Source organism: Bubalus kerabau, chromosome 3 (genome assembly GCF_029407905.1).
Source record: "Bubalus kerabau isolate K-KA32 ecotype Philippines breed swamp buffalo chromosome 3, PCC_UOA_SB_1v2, whole genome shotgun sequence".
In the NCBI taxonomy this organism is placed as follows: Eukaryota; Metazoa; Chordata; class Mammalia; order Artiodactyla; family Bovidae; genus Bubalus; species Bubalus kerabau.
Window position 1 is genome coordinate 105037578 of NC_073626.1, and position 21967 is coordinate 105059544.

At 38.6% G+C, this 21967-nt stretch overlaps 2 long non-coding RNA genes across 2 annotated transcripts in view; one reads left to right on the top strand and one right to left on the bottom strand.

The window, feature by feature from the left end:
* Nucleotides 1-17709, top strand: part of LOC129646465 (uncharacterized) — a 100812-nt gene extending 83103 nt beyond the window's left edge. Inside the window, exon 3 of the long non-coding RNA XR_008711940.1 lies at nt 17695-17709. This is a non-coding gene — a long non-coding RNA (uncharacterized LOC129646465). The remainder of the gene's footprint in view (nt 1-17694) is intronic.
* LOC129646466 (uncharacterized) overlaps nt 13275-21967 on the bottom strand; it is a 367507-nt gene continuing 358814 nt past the window's right edge. The window contains exon 8 of the long non-coding RNA XR_008711951.1: nt 13275-13944. This is a non-coding gene — a long non-coding RNA (uncharacterized LOC129646466). The remainder of the gene's footprint in view (nt 13945-21967) is intronic.

Consider the following 21967-nt stretch of genomic DNA (forward strand, 5'->3'; position numbering starts at 1 on the left):
TGATCACTAACCTAGAGCCAGACATCCTGGAATGTGAAGTCAAGTGGGCCTTAGAAAGCATCACTACGAACAAAGCTAGTGGAGGTGATGGAATTCCAGTTGAGCTATTCCAAATCCTGAAAGATGATGCTGTGAAAGTGCTGCACTCAATATGCCAGCAAATTTGGAAAGCTCAGCAGTGGCCACAGGACTGGAAAAGGTCAGTTTTCATTCCAATCCCAAAGAAAGGCAATGCAAAAGAATGCTCAAACTGCCGCACAATTGCACTCATCTCTCACACTAGTAAAGTAATGCTCAAAATTCTCCAAGCCAGGCTTCAGCAATATGTGAACCGTGAACTTCCAGATGTTCAAGCTGGTTTTAGAAAAGGCAGAGGAACCAGAGATCAAATTGTCAACATCCGCTGGATCTTGGAAAAAGCAAGAGAGTTCCAGAAAAGCTTCTATTTCTGCTTTATTGACTATGCCAAAGCCTTTGACTGTGTGGATCACAATAAACTGTGGAAAATTCTGGAAGAGATGGGAATACCAGACCACCTGATCTGCCTCTTGAGAAATTTGTATGCAGGTCAGGAAGCAACAATTAGAACTGTACATGGAACAACAGACTGGTTCCAAATAGGAAAAGGAGTTCACCAAGGCTGTACATTGTCACCCTGCTTATTTAACTTATATGCAGAATACATCATGAGAAACGCTGGACTGGAGGAAGCACAAGCTGGAATCAAGATTGCCGGGAGAAATATCAATAACCTCAGATATGCAGATGACACCACCCTTATGGAAGAAAGTGAAGAGGAACTCAAAAGCCTCTTGATGAAAGTGAAAGTGGAGAGTGAAAAAGTTGGCTTAAAGCTCAACATTCAGAAAACGAAGATCATGGCATCCGGTCCCATCACTTCATGGGAAATAGATGGGGAAACAGTGGAAACAGTGTCAGACTTTATTTTTGGGGGCTCCAAAATCACTGCAGATGGTGATTGCAGCCATGAAATTAAAAGACGCTTACTCCTTGGAAGGAAAGTTATGACCAACCTAGAGAGCATATTCAAAAGCAGAGAGATTACTTTGCCAACAAAGGTTCATCTAATCAAGGCTATGGTTTTTCCTGTGGTCATGTATGGATGTGAGAGTTGGACTGTGAAGAAGGCTGAGTGCCGAAGAATTGATGCTTTTGAACTGCGGTGTTGGAGAAGACTCTAGAGAGTCCCTTGGGCTGCAAGGAGATCCAACCAGTCCATTCTGAAGGAGATCAGCCCTGGGATTTCTTTGGAAGGAATGATGCTAAAGCTGAAACTCCAGTACTTTGGCCACCTCATGCGAAGAGTTGACTCATTGGAAAAGACTCTGATGCTGGGAGGGATTGTGGGCAGGAGGAGAAGGGGACGACAGAGGATGAGATGGCTGGATGGCATCACTGACTCGATGGACGTGAGTCTGAGTGAACTCCGGGAGTTGGTGATGGACAGGGAGGCCTGGCGTGCTGTGATTCATGGGGTCGCAAAGAGTCGGACACGACTGAGCAACTGATCTGATCTGATCTGATGTCAAAGAATGTTCTGCCTATGTTTTCCTCTCAGAACTTTATAGTGTCCGCCTTTATACACATTTAAGTCTTTGACCCATTGAATTTATTTTTGTGTATGGTGTCAGGGAATGTTCTAATTTCATTCTTTTACATGGAGTTTTCCCAGTATCTTTTACTGAAGAGATTGTCTTTTTTCCAATTGTATGTTCTTGTGTCTTTTTCAAAGATTTATTAACTATAGAAGCAAAAGTTTATCTCTAGGCTTTCTAACCTGTTCCATTGATGTATTTCTGTATTTTGTACTTTCTATATATTTTTATATTTCATATGTTGGACCAGTATCACACTGCCTTGTTTCCTGGAGCTTTGTAGCATAGTGTGAAGTCAGGGAATCCAGTTCCTTCATTTCCATTTTTCTTTGTCATGATTGCTTTGATAGTCAGGGTCTTTTGTGTTGCCATACAAATTGTAAAAATTTTTTGTTCCAATTCTGAAAAATGCCACTGGTAATTTCATAGAGATCGAATTACATCTCTAGGTTGCTTTGGGTAGTAGAGTCATTTTCACAATATTGATTCTTTCAATACAAAAATATGGTACATCTCTACATCTGTTTGTGCTGCCTTCATCTTCATTAATCAGTATCTTACAGTTTTCTGTGAACAGGTCTTTTGCTTCCTTAGGTAGGTTTATTCATAGGTATTTTATTTTATTTATGTGTGATGGTAAATGAGATTGTTTCCTTAATCTCTAAGATATTTCACTGTTAGTGTATAGAAATTAATGTAATGTCTGTGTATGAATTCTGTATTCTGAACTTCATCAAATTTTTCGAAAAGTTCTAATAGTTTTCTGGTGGCATTTTTAGGATTTTCTATGTATCATTTCATGTCATCTACCAACAATGACAATTTAACTTCTTTTCCAATTTGAACGTCTTTTATTTTTTTCTTCTCTAATTGCCAGGTCTATGACATGCAATTATGTGGAATAATAGTGGTGAGAATAAGCATCCTGGTCTTGTTTTTTATTTTAGAAGAAATTCTTTCATTTTTCACTATTAAGAATAATTTTTGTAGGTTTGTCATATGTGACCTGTATCACATTGAGGTAGGTTCTCACTATTCCTACTTTCTGGAGATTTTTTGGTCATAAATGGTGTTGAATTTTGTCAAAAGCTTTTTCTGCATCTGTTGAGATGATCATTTGGTTTTTATTCTTCAATTTGTTAATATGTTGTTTCACAGTAATCATTTGCATATATCGAATCTTATATCCCTTGCATAAATTCCACTTGATCATTGTGTGTGATCCTTTTTATGTGTTGTTGGATTCTGGTTGCTAGTATTTTGTTGAGGATTTTTGTGTCTATGTTCATCAGTGATACTGATCTGTAATTTTCTTTGTCTTGTGCTGTCTTTGGTTTTGGTATCAGGGTGTTGTTGGTCTCTTACCATGAGCTTGGGAGTGTTCCATCCTCCGCAATATTGTTGGAAGAGTTTGAGAATGATAGGAGTTATCTTCTCTGAAAGTTTGACAGAATTCACCTGTGAAACCATCTGTTCCTTGACTTTTATTTATTGGTTATCACCACCTACTGACAGCTTTCATATTAGGGAGAGCTAGCCATGTGCTCCTGAGACAGCTGAGTGGGTTCCGCCACCCACTGGTGGAGTTGCTGGTTGCCGAAGCTATAAGTGTCCTCCCAGGACAGCATGGGCTTCCCTTGTAGCTCAGCTGGTAAAAGAATCCACCTGCAATGGGGGAAACCTGAGTTTGATCCCTGGATTGGGAAGAACCCCCTGGAGAAGGGAAAGGCTACCCACTCCAGTATTCTGGAGTGGAGAATTCCATGGACTGTATAGTCCATGGGATTGCAAAAAGTCAGACAAGACTGAGTGACTTTCACTTTCACTTGCTTTCTTTCAGGACAGCATGAGGCCCACTGTCAGGTCCTGGGGCCCATTGGCAGAATTCCCGGTGGCTTGGTCCATCCATGCCCCTCTGAGTCAGCCAGATGAGTCATGCCCCTCAGTGACCCGATGGTGGAATTGCTAGTGGCTGAAACTGTCTATGCCCTGCTGGATCAGTGGAGGTAGGGCTCTCTGATCCACTGGCATAATTTTAGTTTGGGGAGCTATCAACATCCTTTTGGGATAGCATGGGCAGGTCCTTGAGCCCACTGGCAGAATTACCAGTGGTTGGATCCATCCATGCCCCTCTGGGTCATGCAGGGCAGGTCCTGTGAACTGCTTGTGAAATTTCTGATGTCAGGATATGACCATGCCTTTCCAGATCAGTGGGAGCAGTTTCTGGGACCCACTGGTGAAATTGCTGGTGGCTGGAGCTGTCCATGCTCTTCCAGGTCATCAGTGGTGGGTCTCTGACCCGCTGAAGGAATCTCCAGTTTTGGAAGCTGTCCACACCCTTTTGTGACAGCATGGGTAGGTCCTGGGCCATTCATGGGAATCCCAGTGGCTGCACCATCCACTCCCCTCCAATTCAGCAGTGAATAGTCTACTAGTAGAATTGCCAGTGGCTAGATCTGTCTAAACCCTTCTGCATCAGTAGGGGTGGGAAGAACTTCTAGTTTTGGGATCTGTCTGTGCCCTTCCAGGTCAGTAGGGGTGAGGCCTGGCATCTGCCTGCAGGCTAGAAGAGGTGGCCAGTGCCCACCTCGGGAGCCCAAGATGGTAGAGGCAATTCACGCCAGTCCCTGGATATACTATAGGCAGAATCCTGTTGCCTAGGAGTTCTCATAAGGAAAGAAACTTGAATGGTGGGCCCAGCCCTTTCCTTGTTCTTCTCCCAGTAATGGCACCTTGACTCTCTGGTGGGGCATGGCTTCTTCCTAGTACACCCTCAGTTGCCACAGCTTGAACTTTGCAGGCTGTTTCCATACCTAACGTGGTCCTTTCCCTGCAACTGAGCTTTGGAATCTGAGCTTCAGCACCCACCCCCCACCCTTTCTCCAGAGGAGTGTCTCAGGTTGGAGAACACAGGCCAATCCACTGTGTAGGTTACTTACTCCATTTTGCCTTCCACAAACAAGTTGCTGCTTTCCCCCTTTTAGGCTCTAAAACTGCCCCCTCCAGTCTAATTTCTCCACTGGTGAGGAGACTTCTAAGGTGTGGAAACACTTCCTCTTTTACAGTCCCCTCCCCAGACGGGCCCCATCCTGACTCCTTTTTTTTCTTTTTTTTGCTTTCTGTCCTACTCAGTTATGTGGAGGTTTTCTTGTCTTTTCAGAGGTCTAAGGTCTTCTAGAGGCATCCAGTAGCTATTCTGTGTGAATCATTCCACTTGTAGACATATTTTCAATGTTTCTGTGGAGAGAGTTGAACTCTGCTTCTTACTTCATCTCCCTCTGAAACTGTTGTGGTTTTTTTTGACTCAGTTTTGGCAGGCTCTATGTTTCTAGAAATTTGTCCATTTCATTTAGGTTGTCTAATTTGTTGGTATATAACTGTTCATAGTATTTTTTTTTGTATCACTGTGATAATGATTGTTATTTCTCCTCTTTAATTTCTTATTTTATTGGAATCATCTCTCTTTTTCCTCTTGATGAGTTTTGCAAAAGACTTGTCAATTTTGTTTTTCATCTTTTCAGCAAACCAGGTATTGATTTCACCTTTTCTGTTGTGCTTTGGTCTCTATTTCCTCTCTGATTTTTATTATTTCCTTCCTTCTGCTCATCTTAGGCTTTGTTTGTTCTTTTTCATCTTAGGCTTTGTTTGTTCTTTTTCTGATTATTTAGGTCCTAGGTTAGGTTGCTTATTTGAGATTTTTATAGTTTCTTCAGGAAGGCCTGTATACTTCTCTCAGAATTGCTTTCTCTACATCCCATAGATTTTGTGAATTTAAGTTTTGTCAATATTATTTGTCTCAAAACATTTTCTGATTTCTTTGATTTCATCACTGACCCATTGATATTTTAGTATCATGGTGTTTAGTCTCCACATTTTTGTTCTTTTCCTATTTTTCTTTCTGCAGTTGATCTTTAGTTTTATAATACTGTAGTCAGAAAAGATGCTTTGTATAATTTTTCTCTTTATTTTTATTGAAGTATTATTGATTTAAAATGTGTTAATTATAAGTGTACAGCAAAGTGATTCATATATATATATATACATACATACAGATGCACATACATTCAGATTATTTTCCATTATAGGTTATTGCAACATATTGAATATAGTTCTCTGTGTGATATAGTATGTCCTCATTGATCATCTATTTTATATATAGTAGTGTGTATCTGTTAATCCAAAACTACTACTTTATTCCTGCCCACCCTTTCCTCCTAAGAAAGCTGCATTTTGCAGATTCTTAGGATTTTTTTAATCCATTCACCCACTCGGTCTTTTGATTAGAGTAGTTAGTTTATTAACATTCAAAGTAATTATTGATAGGTCTGCCTTTTTTGTCATTTTATTCTTTGATTTCCATTTGTCTTTGTAGTTTTTTTTCTTCTTTTATGGTTTGATTAGTTTCTTTTGATTAGTAATAGTCTTAAGTTCTTTCCTTTTAGGTTTTTTTGAATCTATTGTATGTTTTTGATTATGATTACCATGGGTTATATATTTTTTCTCATAATTATACTTACTTGCTTTAAACTGATGAGAAGTGAAGTTGCTCAGTCATGTGCAACTCTGTGATCCGATGGACTATAGCCTACCAGGCTTCTCCATCTGTGGAATTTTCCAGACAAGAGTACTGGAGTGAGTTGCCATTTCCTTCTCCAGGAGATCTTCCCAAACCCAGGGATTAAACCCAGGTCTCCTGCATTGCAGGCAAATGCTTTACCCTCTGAGCCACTAGGGAAGCCCTTTAAACTAATTTTTAAATTTAAACACTCAAAGAGATCCACAGTTTTTATCTCCCTCAGCCACATTTTGTGATTTTGATGGTCTATTTTACATCATCTTCAAGTTTATCCTTTTACTGTTTAGCTATAATCACTTTTACAATTCTTTTTGTTGTTTTTTTTTTTTAATCTATGTACTGGTTTGTTTAAGTGATCTTCAATCCTTACTATATATTTGCCTTTCTTACTGGAATTTTCCCTTTCCTATAGTTCCCTGTTGCTCTCCATTTAGAGAAGACCTTTCAACATTTCTTTTATGATAGGTTTAGTAATGCTTAATTCTTTCTGCTTATCTGAGAAATCCTTTCTCATTCTGTTCTAAATGATGATCTTGCTAGGTAGATTATCCTTTGCATTCCCACCCTTCCCTTTTAGCCTGTTAAATACATCACTCCCTTCTGGCCTGCAAAGTTTCTACAAAGAAATCAGTTGATAGCCTTATGGGTATTTCCTTTTAAATGACTCTTTCTCTTGCTGCTTTACAATTCTCTACCTTTAACTTTTGTAATTTTAATTATGATATGTCTTGGCATGGATCTGTCTGGTTTCATCTTGTTTGGAACCCTCTGACCATCTCGTCCTGGATATATGTTTCCTTCTTTGGTAGGGATATTTTTAGCCATAATTTCTTCAAATACATTTTTGATCACTTTTCCTCTCCTTCTGAAACCCCAATTATGCATAAGTTGACATATTTTATATCATCTAACAGAGCAAATATGTTGCTTTCATTTTTTTTTTCATTTTTTGGTGTGCTGTTTTGATTGGTGATTTATGTTATTCCATCTTCCAGATTATTCATTTATTTTTCTGTGTCATTCAGTTGGATGTTCATTGCTCTACATTGTTTTTTTTATCTCAGAAATTAAAGTATTAATTAAATTATTATTTAATTATAAATTAATTATAAGTTAAATTATTGATTGGGTCATTTTCATGTTTTCTAGTTCCTTGTTATAATGGTCTGCATTTATAACAATAACCTTTCTTAATTCAGTTAGTATTTTTATTACCTTCTTTTTGAACTTGATGTCTGGTAATCCCCGAAAGACTAAATAATAAAACAGATTATCTTACTCTTAATTGGGACTAGTTCCTCTGCCTTTTCATTTGACTTTCTCTGTCTTTATAAGTTTCTCTTGTCTTTATAAATTTCTCTGTCTTTTTAAACAGTTGTCTATTGTGGTCTTGAAGGTGTATTTTTATGTGGGATCATCCCTATGTAGACTGTGTGTCCAGTGTCTGGTGCAAGGGTTGGTTTTGATATGGGTTCTAACCATTTCTTTCCTCAGCATGTACTGGCCACTATCAACTTGACAGACGGGGAGGCTGTTGTTGGAGGATCTAAAGCCTGCACAGGGTGTCAGGTGGGATTTCCTCTCTGCTCTGTGGCTGTCACTACTCTATCAGAGGCAGGGTTTCCTTCCCAGTTGCTTGAGCAGAAACCCTAAATGTTAGGATTGAGCAAGATCTATTCCCATTGATTGCATAGTTTGCCCCAAAAGATGGGAATGCCGAAGTAACATTTATAGACTCAGAGATCATATCTGTTGCCTATATAGGTGTCTGCAGCTCATCTCAGATGCAGTCCAGCCCAAGATTGGGTCTATTCTCCTGTTAATGGTTACCCCATATGTTTGCAGTGTGAAGTGGGCATGGCAGGAGCATTCCCTAGCCTGGGGGTCATATGTTGTAGCTGAAGAAACTGATATGTCTGTTCTGCTGTCAGAGGTCTGTGCCAATCATGTTGGCACTGATAGAGCTACCAGCAACATTTTTGCCACTGCCCTGCCTGAACCATGCCCTAGGCCCCCAAGCCTCTTTTGCATCCTTAGATTGTGCCTTCTCCCAAAACCTGTCGGTACCAGATCCAGCACCAAGCTGTGGCAATGGAGTGTGCAGAGCCAGAGCATTTGCTCAGCTGGGAAGTGGGACTTTGACTTGCTGACATGGTGGTTCCCAAGATGCTGTCTGCGTAAGCACCAATAGTGGTTGTCACTGTTCTACACCATGGGCCATCTCTGCATCCCTAGATTGTTTTTCTAGGGCCTGTCTGCCCCAGATCCAGTGCCAAGTAGGAGTTGGTAGGGCCAGAGTATTCACTCAGCTGGGAGCAGAAAACCTTGGTTTGCTGCTCACAGTGGTCCCTGTGATGCCACAGCTGCTCCATTTGGACCACACCCCAGGCCCCTGAACTGTCTCTGCATAGCTAGGTCAAGTCTTTTTCCAGGTTCCCAGGACCTGGTGGCTCAGATCCCAACCCCACTCAGATTGGGGTGTACCTCAAGGCGGCAGCCAGCCACCAGTAAAGAGTTCTCTACTCTCTGTTTGTTGACAAGCCAGCACTCAGACACTGTTCATGAGTGGAGTCTAGGCCTCTCTAGCCCGGGGAGTTCATCTCCTCTGTGTAGGACCTTAGCCCCGACCCACTCAAGGTGAGTGTCTGCCTGAGTGGACTTACTCTTCCTTACAGATGCTTCTCAGGATGCAGGTCTCAACCCTATACCTTTTTTCCATTCTACCTTGTTTCATGGAAATCTTTTTTTGCAGCTTTGGTTTTATGGGTGTTCTTATGCCAGTTTCCAGTTTTCTGTGAAAATTATTCCACATGTAGATGTATTTTTGATGTGTCTATAGGTGATGGTGAGTTCCATGTCTTCCTGCTCCACTATTTTGACCCAGTCTTCTCTCAGACTTTTGAACATGGTTTCTAGAATCAAATTTCACTTACACTCTGTACTATGTGATGTTGGGCAAATCACTTAAGTTCTCTGTGATGGAGGTATACCATGAGTCATATGAAGAAAATAAAATTATTTTCCTTACAGGGTTACTTTTAAAAAATACTGTGAATTAAGAAAATGCTTAGTGCCTCACATATAGAAAGAGCTATGTAAATGTTTACTATTTTAAAATACAATTGAATACCAAGAGTAAATTCCAATAAGGTATGCTTTATACAGTATAGAAAGGCTAACTGATAGAATTATGTGTTTGAGTTCTCATAGCTCAAAAGAGACAGCCAGAAAATGATTGTGTGTGTGTGTGTGTGTGTGTGTGTGTGTGTGTGTGTGCGCGCGCACGCGCGCGCGTACATGCGCATGAGTGTATGTTTGTCTATTTGGCTCCTTCTCTAATATAGCAACTCTAGTTCACACTCCATTTAGCTAAATGAAAGATGTTTACACTTCCTTTAAGGCTGTTGCTCTTCCAGTTCCTCTGGCAGCAGATATAAGAGAATAACATCCTGCTTTTGTGGCCAAAGATACCTCGGCTGCAAAAATGTTGTGCTGAATACATTTGAGGAAATAAATGATAGGCTGCTCTCACAAAGGCTGCATAATGTTTGCAAAAAGTTTAGTCTTTAGTTTTCAATTTTCCATGCAGTTAGCTATTATTCTGAAACATTCCTTAACTCCCAAAGTGCAACCAGCAGCTTCAGGAACTGACAACATTTATAAGCTCCAAGTAAGTGGTTTCACTCTGTTGATCCCTACTTACAAAGGATACATGTGGGTTTTGGTCACAACTGGAAATATTTGAATTTGTATTTTAAGTGGAAAGCTCATTGGCCGTTTTAATATATTGAAAATTGTAAGAATTTTACTGAAGGAATATCCAAGAAGGTTTTATAAAAGTTAAAGAATCAATAGGTGATTTATTCCAACTTTTTCCTATTCCTGAGTGACTAGCACAAAGGACAGTAAAATTTCTAGTATTTTTATTAGGTTTATGAAAGTAGAACTTCTCTGTCCTGGCTCCAATCATTTTCAAAATGTTTGAGAAAGAGTCAAGGGGAAAGGATCGTTCTCTATCACTTAGTTCTTTTTTTTTTAATAACAATTATGTATTAGAAGTCACCAAGTTTTGGGGTGGTTTTAAGTCATAGTCTGCAGGTCGGTAAAGTTGGGCTGATATTGGCTAAGCTCAGTTGAACTTGGCTCCAATATAGGTTGGATTCAGATCTACTTCACATACCTCTCATCTTCTTTGGACCAGTAGTAATACCTATTGAAGAAATTTTCTCTTCATGCTGAAATACAGAAGTGTAAGAACACAAGTCCAACAGTGTAAGCATATTTCCAGGGTCACACCATACTGCTCTCTAATATCCAATTTAAGTCAAAGAGTAGGAAAGTACATACTGCCCACCACAAAATAAAGTTGAATGAGTATAAGGACAGAGTGAATATTTGCTGAAAAATAATTTTGAACAACTACACAAGCAAATCTGGATAACCAACTCAGTTTTCAAAGTAAGAGGTACCAGAATGATTACTTCCAGGGCTTGATACTGGTTCAACTTGTCCTTTAGAAGTACAGACGTACATACTTTGGGTCCTTTCATGAATTCAGATGGAAAATTAAAATACTATCTCTCTTGAAGGATGTTGGCCCATACCTTCCTTGCCTCACTATAATTACTTGGTACCAGAAAATTATCCTTGAGTCATGCCTTGGGTCATAAAAACTTAAAGGAGATAGCTTCTACTCTAAAAACTTACCCTTCAATCTTCTGGCTTTTTTCTACTACTCCTCATACCATGATACCATAATTATCAGAAATCTCTAAATTGCCAAATCCAAAGCAATAATGTTATCTTTGAACTCTAGAAAGTTTAATGAGTTCTTAATTTATGAATCCCAGAACTGTAATATATACAGGAGATGCAAAACTGAACAACACTGTTATAAACTCTGCTCTCATGGAAAGTAAATATAGTTGGGAATACAAAAAGATGAAAGTAAAGTGAAATGAACATCATTCAGTCATGTCTGACTCTTTGCAATCCCATGGACTATCCAGTCCATGGAATTCTCTAGACCAGAATACTGGAGTTGGTAGCCTATCCCTTCTCCAGCAATCTTCCCAGTCCAGGGATTGAACCCAGGTCTCCTGCATTGTAGGTGGAGTCTTTACTAGCTGAGCCACAAGGGAAGCACATATAAAATGATAGAGAATACAAAAAAAATATTTTATAATCAGTTCAGTTCAGTTGCTCACTCATGTACAACTCTTTGCGACCCCATGGACTGCAGCACGCCAGGCTTTCCTGTCCATCACCAAATCCCAGAGCTTGCTAAAACTCATGTCCATCGAGTCGGTGATGCCACCCAACCATATCATCCTCTGTCATTCCCTTCTCCTCCCACCTTCAATCTTTCACAGCATCAGGGTCTTTTCAAATGAGTCAGTTCTTCCAATCAGGTGGCCAAAGTATTGGAGTTTCAGCTTCAACATCAGTCCTTCCAATGAACATCCAGGACTGATCTCCTTTAGGATGGACTGGTTGGATATCCTTGCAGTCCAAGGGATTCTCGAGTCTTCTCCAACACCACAGTTCAAATGCATCAATTCTTTGGCACTCAGCTTTCTTTAAAGTCCAACTCTCACATCCATACATGATTACTGGAAAAACCATAGCTTTGACTAGATGGACCTTTGTCAGCAAAGTAATGTCTCTGCTTTTTAATGTGCTGTCTAGGTTGGTCATAGCTTTTCTTCTAAGGAACAAGTGTCTTTTAGTTTCATGGCTGCAGTCACCATCTTCAGGGATTTGGGGTTCCAAAAAAATAGTCTGTCACTGTTTCCAGTGTTTCCCTAAATATTTGCCATGAAGTGATGGGACTGGATGCCATGATCCTTAGTTTTCTGAGTGTTGAATTTTAACCCAGCTTTTTCACTCTCCACTTACAATTTCATCAAGAGGCTCCTTAGTTCCTCTTTGCTTTCTGCCATAAGGGTGGTGTCATCTGCATATCTGAGGTTATTGATATTTCTCCTGGAAATCTTGATTCCAGCTTGTGCTTCATCCAGCCTGGCATTTTGCATGATGTACTCTGCCATCAGGTTAAATAAGCAGGGTGACACTATACAGCCTTGACATACTCCATTCGCAATATGGAAGCAGTCCATGTTCCCTGTCCAGTTCTAATTGTTGCTTCTTGAACTGTATACAGATTTCTCAGGAGACAGGTAAGGTGGTCTGGTATTCCTATCTTTTCAAGAATTTTTCACAGTTTGCTGTGATCTACACAGTCAAAGGCTTTGGCATAGTCAATAAAGCAGAATATGTCTTTCTGGAACTCTTGCTTTTTCAATGATCCAATGGATGTTGGCAATTTGATCTCTCATTCCTCTGCCTTTTCTCAATCCAGTTTGAACATCTGGAAGTTCTTGGTTCACATACTTTTGAAGCCTTGCTTAAAGAATTTTGAGCATTATTTTGCTAGCATGTATGATGAGTGCAATTGTGCAGTAGTTTGATCATTGTTTGGCATTGCCTTTCTTTGGGATTGGAATGAAAACTGACCTTTTCCAGTCCTGCAGCCACTGCTGAGTTTTCTAAATTTGCTGGCATATGGAGTACACCACTTTAACAGCATTGTTTTCTATGACTTGAAATAGCTCAGCTGGAATTCCATCACCTCCACTAGGTTTTTTCATAGTGATGCTTTTTAAGGCCCACTAGACTTTAGACTCCAGGATGTCTGGCTCTAGGTGAGTGACTTTTTAATACCATAGGAAAACTTGTGTGATAACAGATGAGCAGAGCATAATAAGTAATGGAAGAGAGGCATCAACAGAAAGAAACTGGGGTTCTGGCTTTTGGAAATGATACCTAAATTGATACCTGTACTACAAGTGTGTTTAAAAGATAAGATGTATATATGTGAGTGGGTTAAGGTTATCTAGGCCAGAGAACCCCACATGTTTTCAACTAATATATGTTGAATGCTTGAAAATATGAAAAATGTAATGAGTTGAGCCAATTCATTCTTTTTTTAATTATTTTATTATAAATTTATTTTAATTGGATGCTAATTACTTTACAATATTGTATTGGTTTTGTATTAGATTGGATTCATCAACATGAATCCGCCATGGGTATACACGTGTTCCCCATCCTGAACCCCCCTCCCACCTCTGAGTTCCTGATATGTTCTAGACACATTTATAAGTACTAGGAGTCAAATAGACCCAACAAAGAATTGAGTATGTGGCATAGTAACAATTCCTCTGGAGAAAATTCTAAGAGTAAGAGCAACATAAGATGTCAGAGTGAAAGTCAGATTCCATTTTAAATAAGTAGGTCAAGGAAAATTTCACTAAGAGATTGACTAAAGAGATAAGGGAATAGACATAGAATTATCAACAGAGCACTCCAGGCATAGGAAAGAGGGAGTAAAAGGCTTTCAATGAAGCAGTGGTTGGTGCATTCCAGGAATAGTTAGGAGGCCTGTGTGACTGCATAAAGTAAGTGAGGAAAAGAGTGATTTCATTTGACCTATGTTTTATTAGGCTCATTCTGACAGCTTTGGTGGAGAATAGGATGTACTATCTAATGTCTAAGATAGTATAACTGTTATAACAAAGAATCCCAAAATCCCAGGGACTTAATAAAATATGCATTGATCATAACAAAACCCAATGTGGATGTTTCTGAATGGGTAGATTTCTTGATCTCTCTCTTCTAATTAGTGACACAGGGATCAGTATTCTTTCCATCTTGTCATCTGGTGGTCTTCTACAAACATCTTCATGGTTTCTGGAGAAGGAAAAGAGAACATAAAAAAATGAGTTCTGCGCAATTAACAACCTTGCATTGTATTGGCTAGAATTATCCACATGACTCCACCTATATGCTATGGAGCTGGGAAATTTAGACCTTGGTTGGGCATTTACTTTCAAGTAAAACATACACATAAATATAGCCATTTCTACCATAGGAAACAAGCAGAAAGGAAGGAAAAACAATTTGAAGGTGACTGAGATAATATGTGTGAGAACAGATAGGGATGAGACTAGAATCTTAAGAATAGGGGTGACTGTGACCTGGATCTATTTTAAATATAGTGCTAATGAGATATGCTTTCTGATTTAATGTGGACTGAGAAGAAAAGGAGAAATCAAGATCAATTTTAAGATATCTGTCCTAGGCAATAGGAAGAACTAAATACTTAGAGATTAAAAAAGGTGCAGAACAAGACTTCTGGGAGATGATGAAGAAATGTATTTGGATGTGTTAAAATTGATTTGCTTATTAGATATTTAAGGACAGGTATCTACTATGCAGTTGGATTTATTGAGTTGTAATACATGGGAAAGGTCTTGGATGGACATAAACATTTGGTGATATATAGCCTATTTATAGTATTAGAGAAGGAAATGGCAACCCTCTCCAGTGTTCTTGCCTGGAGAATCCCAGGGACGGTGGAGCCTGGTGGGCTGCCGTCTATGGGGTCGCACAGAGTCAGACACGACTGAAGCGACTTAGCAGCAGCATAGTATTAGAAGCCATAAGTCTTCAGAAAGTCACTGAAGTTTAGATGGAAACAAATAGAGGTTAAAAAAGAAGTCTTGAAGATGAAAAATCAACAGTAAATAGAAGAAAAGCAACTACTAAGTTAGGGGGGGAAAAAAAACTAGTAGATGTGATGTTCTGGAAGTCAAATGAAGAAAGTCTTTCAAGGAAAATATTATGTCTACTGCCAGAGATAGGTTCAATAAAATGGAGTCTAAAAATTAGCTGTCAGATTTAGGTTTGAAGGTCATTGCTGTTCAATTCTGTTAGAAAGGTGAGTGTAAAAGCCTCATTGCAGTGGGTTCAAAGAAAAAGAGAAACAGAAACACTTGAGAAAGTGAATATAGACATCTCTTTGGTGAATTTTGCTGTAAAGGAAAATAGAGAAACGGACTAGTTGTTGGAGGGCAAAATAAAAAGAAGCATTTATTTTTTAGATAAAATGTGGGGCAATTAAATGCATGTTTGTGTGTTGTTAGAAATGATCCAGAGTCGAGAAAAAAGTTCATGATTAAAAAGAGGAGAGATGCCGTCAATTTCTTCCTATATATCCATTAGTATTTGTTTTACATATTCAGAGATTTCTATGTTTGGTATGTTACATTGTTATATATATAATAATGTTATAATAATATATAATGTTATATAGTTACATTTTCTTTTATATCTTGTTGGATTGATGCCTTGATCATTTTATGGTATCCTCCTTATCTCAGATATACATGTCTCAGATATACAGGGAGAATTTGACAGTATCACAATAATAGTAAGGGACTTTAATACACCAATTACATCAATAAACAAATCATCCAGTCAGAAAAGTCAATAAGGAAACACTGGCCTTAAATGACACATTAGACCAAATGGAATATATATAACGTAATCCTTCATTATACAAAAAGGTATGAGATCTAATGGTTTGGCCTTAGCCAAGAGCATAGAAAGAAGAGGAAAGACTCAGTAGGTAGTGGGTGAATAAATATGGCAGTGGGAGTCCCAGTAAGTACTTTTCTGATTGCTCAGATTTCACACTAAAATAGGGAAGCAAGGCTGTTATTTATGTGAGTGATGATGAGGGATGAGTTGTTGGAAATGGAGCAAAGAGGCAAAGGTCATAAATAGTCATTTAGGAATGTGAGAGAATGGAAGTGCTAGAGGAAAGCAGTGTGACTGCCTGACAACATTAAGGGCTCAAATGTTGGCTTAAAACTCAACATTCAGAAAATGAAGATCATGACATCTGGTCCCATCACTTCATGGGAAATAGATGGAGAAACAATGGAAACAGTGTCAGACTTTATTTTTGGGGGCTCCAAAATCACTGCAGATGGTGACCGCAGCCATGAAATTAAAAGACGCTTACTCCTTGGAAGGAAAGTTAGGACCAACCTAGATAGCATATTCAAAAGCAGAGACATTACTTTGCCAACAAAGGTCCGTCTAATCAAGGCTATGGTTTTTCCAGTGGTCGTGTATGGATGTGAGAGTTGGACTGTGAAGAAAGCTGAGTGCCGAAGAATTGATGCTTTTGAACTGTGGTGTTGGAGAAGACTCTTGAGAGTCCCTTGGACTATGAGGAGATCCAACCAGTCCATCCTAAAGGAGATCAGTCCTGGGTGTTCATTGGAAGGACTGATGCTAAAGCTGAAACTCCAGTAGTTTGGCCACCTCATGCGAAGAGTTGACTCATCGGAAAAGACTCTGATGCTGGGAGGGATTGGGGGCAGGAGGAGAAGGGGACGACAGAGGATGAGATGACTGGATGGCATCACTGACTCAATGGATGTGAGTCTGAGTGAACTCTGGGAGTTGGTGATGGACAGGGAGGCCTGGCGTGCTGCAATTCATGGGGTCACAAGGAGTCGGACACGACTGAGCGACTGAACTGAACTGAGTTTAAATTAAGATCTAGGAGTTGTCAAGTAAGTGCCAGGAGGAGAAAAGAGGGCAAGCAAAATGAGGGTATATGTAAGGGAATTTTCATGATAATGGTTATGGAATTAAGTTTCATATGATAATATGTTAGGATTTAGGGGAGTGAGGAAAAATGAAAACATGGTGTGATGGTTGTGTCTGAAGAACTGTTAGAGCTGAGAAACTAGCTGTAAGACTATGCCATGGTTCTGCAAGAATGAGAGGGTTTGAACTGATTATAGAAACAGCTGAGTCATAGGTAAGAACAAAATATAACATAGGACATTAGGAGTGGGTAACTGAAAAAAGACAGGCCAAAGTTAGTGGTAGGGAGATGGTCAAGGAATAGAGAGGCCAGGGTATGAGTAAGATCATCTATGACTATGTGGATACTGAAATCCTCAGAAATTATGTCAGGAGTGTTATTGGATAAAATGACAACAACCTTACAAATTAAACCTTTAAGCAAAGAGATAGAGGAACCTATGTCATCTGTTAAAAAAACAAACAACAAACAAACCTGTAACATGGAGGGATATTGGATGAGACAATTGGATGATCTGAGACTCAAAGATGAGTATTTTCAGGGAGAAGGGAGCACCCACCATATTCTAGAAGGGAGTTGATTCAATTCTCCTCTCTGTTTAAGGATACAGCTGAAATCTCTTCTTCCTGATGAATCCAGGAGCCACAGTACCCGTTAGTCTCTTGCCTATACTTTTCAATATTTTCAGTTTAGAATGTTGTGTTATACATGCCTATATCAATATAGTCTATCACATGAGCATAATACCCAACCACAGCTGAGAGTCACCATTCTGAGTTCAAAGCCCAGTTCTGTTAGTGACCAGAAATTTACTTCACTTCTCAAGTCTCATTCCCCTTTGGAGTAAAAGTGTAGTAATAGTACAGAGCTCAGGGGTTTTGACAAAGGACTCAGTGAATTATGTAAAGACAATGTAGCATGTGCTAGGTTAACTTACACAGTATTGAGTTTTCAGACAATTTAATAATTTAACATATATTGTGAATTTTCAAAAGGGAGATATCTTACCTGAAAAAATATTTAAATCCACACAGATACACATTTGAATTTTACCTCAGCTTCTTACCAGTTATGCCATATTGGGCAAGTTATTTAATCTTCAAAAAAATGCATATATAATATTTTACAGAGTTGATGAGAGTAAGAAGGCTTAGAATTAGCAGAAGCTAATTCTCCTTTAATATATGAACTGGATTATATGCAGATGACACCACCCTTATGGCAGAAAGTGAAGAGGAACTCAAAAGCCTCTTGATGAAAGTGAAAGTGGAGAGTGAAAAAGTTGGCTTAAAGCTCAACATTCAGAAAACTAAGATCATGGCATCCGGTCCCATCACTTCATGGGAAATAATAGATGGGGAAACAGTGGAAACAGTGTCAGACTTTATTTTTGGGGGCTCCAAAATCACTGCAGATGGTGACTGCAGCCATGAAATTAAAAGATGCTTACTCCTTGGAAGGAAAGTTATGACCAACCTAGATAGCATATTCAAAAGCAGAGACATTACTTTGCCAACACAGGTCCATCTAGTCAAGGCTATGGTTTTTCCTGTGGTCATGTATGGATGTGAGAGTTGGACTGTGAAGAAGGCTGAGCGCCAAAGAATTGATGCTTTTGAACTGTGGTGTTGGAGAAGACTCTTGAGAGTCCCTTGGACTGCAAGGAGATCCAACCAGTCCATTCTGAAGGAGATCAGCCCTGGGATTTCTTTGGAAGGAATGATGCTAAAGCTGAAACTCCAGTATTTTGGCCACCTCATGTGAAGAGTTGACTCACTGGAAAAGACTCTGATGCTGGGAGAGATTGGGGGCAAGAGGAGAAGGGGACGACAGAGGATGAGATGACTGGATGGCATCACTGACTCGATGAATGTGAGTCTGAGTGAACTCCGGGAGTTGGTGATGGACAGGGAGGCCTGGCGTGCTGCGATTCATGGGGTCGCAAAGAGTCGGACACGACTGAGCGACTGATCTGATCTGATCTGATCTGATTAGCTTGTCACTTGATATGTATTATAATATATAAAGCATATGTTTTAATTACAAGATAGAATAAATGATAAAATAATCTAACAGGTTACATAGAACCTTCAGTAGGGGCATGTATAGCAATAGTGAAGTGTAAAAATAGTGATTAAAATTATTGATTTGAATATTATCACAGAAGCATATCTAGCTAAAATCATTTTTATCTAAATTAGAAAAGCTGTAAGTCATTATTTATTACCTACAGTCCTACCTCACTGAAAAGAAAAAAAAAAAATTACTCTTGTGAAACTATCTTTCTTTTTGTACTCCCTGTTCCATGTGCCTAAATAACAAATGGCATCATTTCAAACAAATATTTTAATGGATATAAAAAAAATTACCCTTTATCCAGATTAAATCCTGTGAACTCTGGGATGAACAACTGGTTTCTTCCTTCTGACAGGGAATCATGTCCTAAAAATATCCATCAGTCTGCATTCCCCTCTGCATCTTCCATAATTTTCCCTTTGCTCTGAGCAGTGATTCTGTTATACACTGCTGGAGTGCTTATGACACCAAGAAAACACTTTCTTATTCAGAAGTCGAGTGTTAAGGCTTGGAAGGCTCAAGAGTTCAGGCGAGGTTCCTGGAAAGGTATTCGACAGCACCCAGCACTGGTCCCTACTGCGACAGAGCTGCTTAGATTCTATCCTTACTTTTGGACTGAAACTTCACCACTTTAAACAGTTGAGGAAGACTGGAGGCTCTCTGAGTTTTATTCTATGAAATAACAGGAATAATTGTCATGACAAAACATAATGGCTAAAAAACCAACTGGAAGCTATTCTGAAGAAACAATTTTCATCTCTCCATAAAATAATCCTGGAAAGATTAGAGGTGAATTCTTTAAGACCACAGATGTTTCTCACTCTTATTAGCACTTTGTAATTTAACTATCCTGCTTGGAACTACACAAAGATGATTTGCAATATGGATAATGTATATCTTTAGTGTTCAATAATAACATTTATTATCAGTATGCAATGTTATTTGTGCTTTATATTTTAAAGTGGCATAGAAAGTACTGAGTAAACGAATTCATCAGAAGTGTTGACAAGATTTTTAATTCCTTCTGTTTCCTTTGGTATGTTTCTTAAATAGACTATGTGAGCAATGTAACCCATACGTAAAACACTTCTCAGTTTATGTTTATTCTGCTTTTTTATTGCACATTTGAAAATTAATAATTCAATGTTCTAATATTAGCTGTCATCTTAGCTGTGATAAAATTAATAATTCATCAAAAATGATATCAAACAAATGGTTCCTTTTTTGTTCTAGATGAGACAGTCTTTTCAGCATTGAGAAACTACAACTGGTAAATTTATTTCCTTTATTTTAGGTCAAATCATACTTAAACATTTAAGCTGTAATTTTAATGTTTTCATTTTAAATATAGAAATCTGCATATTATCACAAGTGATGCTAAAATAACAACCTTCCTCTTGTTATAGTTGGTTGTTCCTGCCCTTGCTTATTTCTTGGCAGATAAGCATTCTTTAGAAAAAAAGCACAATAAGAGTCATGCTTTGGAAAAGTTGAATATAAATTTATTTCTTCTTGAGTTCTGGTTGATGTTGTGCTCTGCCTTTTACATGATAGAAATCACTGTAGTGAGTGATATGTGCAAGTGACAGACTTTGAAAAACTTTTTCTGAGAATATATATTTTCTGAGAAAGATATTTTAGTTGAATCTATTGGAATGTATGTTAAGTTAATGTGATCTTGAAGTATTTTCAGTTAAAAGTTGTGATTTTAAAATACTTGCTTTCAAGATTCTGTTTTTAATCCTTATTTTTTAAGGGCAGAAACTTTGTCTCTTTCTATTGTATAGTTACTGGTTTGGGGATCCTAGGGATTGGGAGTGATATTCTTTGTGGGAGAAGGGGCTGTCACCAGGAGGCATTGGTGGTATATATAGCAAAAGCATCTAAATTTGTATGAAGGCTAGGCTTCATCTTAGCCTGATTTTATGGACCATAATTATAAAATAGGGGATCTGTAGGTCAATACATGTCCCTATTATAAAATTTTATATCATAAATCTTTCAAATCTTACTGAACCATGAGTCTGACATATTAGGTGTTGTTAGGAGTAAAATTGTCTCTGGCAAGTGTGAACTCAGCATGAAGGGGTAGGTTGTAGAATTTCATCTTTTTGACCAATCATTTCAACTCCAACTTCCACAACATAAAAATGTACATTTGTACCATCTAGGGTACTTCTTAGAAAGTGGAATCCCAGTCCAGATTTAGGGATTCTGTCTTATGCAGTGAGATTAGACTAGAGCTTGGAATTCACATTTTAAAATACCCTAGATAATACCATTACAAGTGGTCTATTCAGGGTGATGATCTAGCCCAACTGAACTAGATTACCCCAGCATTCTTCTTAATGCTGTACTGTGCTTAGTTGTTCAGTCGTGTCTGACTTTTTGCTACCCCATGGACTGTAGCCCACCAGGACAGGCTCCTTTGTCCATGGGGATTCTCCAGGCAAGAATATTGGAGAGGGTTGCCATGCCCTCCTCCAGGAAATCTTACCAACCTGGGGATGGAACCCAGGTCTCTTGCATTGCAGGCAGAGATTCTTTACCATTTGAGCCACCAGGGAGGCCCGTTCTTAATGTTAGTGATAAGCATATTAAGAATGCCCCCTTGGACTCTTGAGAGTGTTAGGTTTGGATGATAATATGGTCACCCTACTCACAGACCACACTTTGACAAACACATAATCCTCACCTCTGAGTAAAGCATAGCTCCTAAGTTTCAAAGAAGCATTTTGATGTTGTCAATTAGAACTGTCTGTCAAGTTAACAATGAACTTCTATACCTTGAAATGGTTGTCTTCTTTTTGGTCCCCCCTCTCTACCTGCTAACACTTACCAGTCTTTTCTTTGCTGCATTTTTTAAAAAAAACGTAATTCCTGTTAGTTTATGTTTGGATTATTCAGATAAGCATGTACTTCAAAGTTACTAGCATTCACACTAAAATATAAAGTTTTTTTCACTTAGCCTGTAAACCTATGAGAATTTGTTTTCGTACTTGAAAGTAAATCAGCTATGTGCAAAAGACCTGATAAAATCTGCCAAAATTAGAGGACATGTTAAAAACCAAAGAATTTACAGTCTTCTATCTTCCTCCTACTTTTCACAAATTAAGGAGGTGTCTTCACAGCAAAAAGAAGCAGTCCTAAAAGTTTTCCCTCCTCATTTGGTAGAATTTGTTTCATTATAATAACTCATTTATCACAATTTTCTATATTTAAGGATTCTAT